Source organism: Triticum dicoccoides, chromosome 4A (assembly GCF_002162155.2).
Source record: "Triticum dicoccoides isolate Atlit2015 ecotype Zavitan chromosome 4A, WEW_v2.0, whole genome shotgun sequence".
NCBI classification, from domain to species: domain Eukaryota; kingdom Viridiplantae; phylum Streptophyta; class Magnoliopsida; order Poales; family Poaceae; genus Triticum; species Triticum dicoccoides.
The window spans coordinates 249782104-249786211 of record NC_041386.1 but is presented as its reverse complement, the minus strand read 5'-3'; positions in this window follow the sequence as shown (position 1 = coordinate 249786211).

The following is a 4108-nucleotide window of genomic DNA, read 5'->3' as shown; positions in this document are numbered from 1 at the left end:
GGGTGAATAGGCGATTTTTATGAAAGTCTTCAAAACATGGAAGTTTCGAAGACAAACGATAGAAATAAACCTATTACCATGCAGCGGAAGGTAGACTACACTAGGCAAGCCATAGTCAAGTATACAATGAAGTGAAAGCACAAAGACTAATAGCAGCTAGGTAGTATGGATCAGGATGGAAGATAGTATGAAGCCGATCAGAACAAGCAGTCACACAGTGAAGACAAAAAGATAATGCAAACAGGCAATGATTTCACAAGGACCAACTGCAAATAAAGAGATGGAAGGATAGAACCAGTGGCTTGTTGAAGACAATGATTTGTTGGACCAGTTCCAGTTGCTGTGACAACTGTACGTCTGGTTAGGGAGGCTGAGATTTAACTCAGAAGACCGCGTCTTCACCTTATTCCCCTTGAGCTAAGGACACCCAGTCCTCGCCTAATCACTCTGGTCAGTCTTCAAGGTAGACTTCCAAACCTTCACAGACTTCGTTCACCGGCGATCCACAATGACTCTTGGATGCTCAGAACGCGACGCCTAACCGGCTGGAGGATTCATAGTCCTCAAGTGTAATAAGTCTTCAGATCACACAGACAGGAAGACTTTAGTGATGCCTAACACTCTTTGGCTCTGGGTGTTTAGGGCTTTGTCCTCGCAAGGATTTCTCTCTCAAAGGCTTCGAGGTGGGTTGCTCTCAAATGACAAAAGTCGTGCACTAACTCTAAGTAGCCAACCAATTTATGGTGTAAGGGGTGGGCTATTTATAGCCACTAGGCAACCCGACCTGATTTGTCCGAAATGATCCTGTGTCACTAAGGAACTGACACGTGTTCCAACGGTCAAATTTCAAACACACACGGCAACTTTACTTGGGCTAGAGGCATAGCTGACTTATCCAGCTCTGGATAAGATTTGCTCTCATTGTCTTCGCTCGAAGACATAGGATTTTGGTTAAGCATCACTTCAGTTATTCTGTCTGGTTCACTTGGACCCCACTTAACAGTATAATGGTTCCTATGACTCAACGAAGAAGAAAAGGAAACGATGAAACAACTAAGTATTCGTGCTCCATAGTCTTCACGCGATGTCTTCTCTTGTCATAGTCTTCAATGTGAATGTCTTCACATACCACCTTTGTCTTCAATGTCTTCATACATTTTTAGGGGTCATCTCCGGTAGGAAAACCGAATCAATGAGGGACTTCTACCTGTGTTATCCTGCAATTCTCACAAACACATTAGTCCCTCAACCAGGTTTGTCGTCAATACTCCAAAACCAACTAGGGGTGGCACTAGATGCACTTACAGAAGGGGAGAAAATATCACTATACCGCTAATCCACACTGAAACCTACTCCTATCCTACTATACTAATCCATGACATAAGGAGTAAAATCCATAAAGCCACCAGGCATCGTTAGTAGAAAACCACCACTTTACAATTCATGACAAAAAACACCACACGCATCACACATAAATGTTAATTGCTTTGATGACATCAATAGCTGGCCAGACCGTCCATTGGGTTGAGTTGAAAAAAAGTGCCACATAGACATGTTGGCTTCTTCTCCGCTGCGTCCGCCCTAGGTATTGATCGAGCGAAGCCACAAGTATTGATCGAACGAGGACGCAGGGTGTGCAACCAATGCCGAGCTGAGCTCTTCAACATAAGCGACGCGTGTTTTATGGCGTGAAGGTCATCCCCGTTCGTCACTTGGATTGTGGGGATATACTCCTCTAACCAAATCTGGGGATCCATGGATCCGTCATACTTCTCACACTTCATGATTTTGAAGCCCCTTAGGAAGGGGTCTGATACGTCTCCAACGTATCTATAATTTTCGATTGTTCCATGCTATTATATTATCCATCTTGGATGTTTTATATGCATTATTATGCTATTTTATATCATTTTTGAGACTAACTTATTAACCTAGTGCCAAGTGCCAGCCGCTGTTTTTTCCCTTGTTTTTGTCTTTTACAGAAAATCAATACCAAACGGAACAAAACTTTTTGACAATTTTTCTTGGACAATAAGACACCTAGGAAGCTTCGGGAGGAGGCCAGAAGGGCCACAGGTGAGCCACAAGCTCACCAGGTGCAGCCTAGGGGGGGTGCCCTATGAGCTTGTGGGCCCCCTGAGGCTATCCTAACCCTAATCTTAGCTCCATAAATACCCAAATATTCCTCATATACCAGAGGGCACACCAAAAATACTTTTCCCCCGCCGCAAGTTTATGTCCTCATGAGATCCCATCTGAAGTCCTGTTTCGGTACTCTGCCGAAGGGGGATTCGATCACGGAGGGCCTCTGCCTCAACCTTGCCACAGACCTACGGGTCCATAGCTAATAGCTAGATGGCTTCTTCTCTCTCTTTGATCTTCAATACAATGTTCTCCTCGATGTTCTTGGACATCTATTCGATGTAATCTTCTTTTGCGGTGCATTTGTTGAGATCCGATGAATTGTGGCTTTTTGATCAGATTATCTATGAATATTATTTGAGTCTTCTCTGAAATTTTTTATGCATGATGAAGATAACTTTGTATTTCTCTCCGATCTATTGATTTGGTTTGGCCAACTAGATTGATTTTTCTTGCAATAGGAGAGATGCTTTGTAATGGGTTCAATCTTGCGGTGCTCAATCCCAGTGACAAAAGGGGACATGACACATATTCCTATTATTTCCATTAAGGATAAAAACGTGGGGTTTATTCATATTGATTGGAGCTATCCCTCTACATCATGTCATCTTGCTTAAGGCATCACTCCGTTCTTGTTAACTTAATACACTAGATGCATGCTGGATAGCGGTCGATGTGTGGAGTAATAGTAGTAGATGCAGGCAGGAGTCGGTCTACTTGTCATGAACATGATGCCTATATTGATGATCATTGCATTGAATATCGTCATAATTATTCTCTTTTCTATCAGTTTCTCAATAGTAATTTGTTCACCCACCGTATGCGTTCTTTCAAGAGAGAAGCCTCTAGTGAAAACTATGGCCTCGAGGTCTATTCTTATCATATTTTTTTCAGATCTATAAAACCAAAAACCAAAAATACCTTGCTACAATTTATTTACCTTTACTTTATTTTGCACTTTTATTTATCTTTTATACCTATCTCTATCAGATCTCATCCTTGCAAGTAACCATGAAGAGATTGACAACCCCTTTATCGCGTTGGGTGCAAGTATTTTTTTGTGCAAGTGCTATCATTGGAGACTTGTGTGTTCCTCCTACTGGATTGATACCTTGGTTCTTAACTGAGAGAAATACTTATCTATACTTTGCTGCATCACCCTATCCTCTTCAAGGGAAAAACCAGTATCGCAACTATCCTATCCGAGAAGCAAGGTAGGCATGAGCCCCCTGGGATCTTAGATACCCTCAACGGTGTAGCGCGCGTCGTCGATGCCGATCACCTCATTATATTGGAGAAGGGGGCTTGTACCTGTGAATCAACACAAGATTGTGGAGGAACTTGATGCTACAAAGTGTACAACACTAGAGCTGAAGGAACCACTTCAACATGTTGTGCTAGATATCGCTCCAGAGGCAGAGATAGGGCCGATATGGTAGTAGGAATTCAATCTAAAAACCCTAGAGCACAAGATCTAGTCCAAGATCTTTGATAAGAATAACAAGTTTTGTTATAGGTAGCGGGTGTACATAGTGTGGGTACAAAGTAGAGGTGATGACCTCTATTTATAGGGCTTTGGGAAGCCTTCACATACTTCTACTTATAGTTGTAATACTCTAGAAAACATTATTTAAGTTTCACCATTATACTCATAGGTACTCACAACTAGAAGAATCTGGAAAGTAGTAGGTAGGGTAGAAAAGAAAAGAAAATAAAAGAGAAAAGAAATATTGCACTAGAGTGGAAGTATCTAGAAGTAGCCAAACAAATCTGACATACAATTTTTTCCTCATCTAATGTTCCTCATCATTCTCCCATGGTTGTTTGGAACTGGCCCTCGAGTTTTCTTCATAGAGCGCTTCTTCTGGATGGTAGAGAGTCAAGTCCCCAACATTGAAAGTGTTGGATATACCCTTGGAAGATCTATCACATAAGCATTATCATTTATCTTCCTCGTGATAGAGAA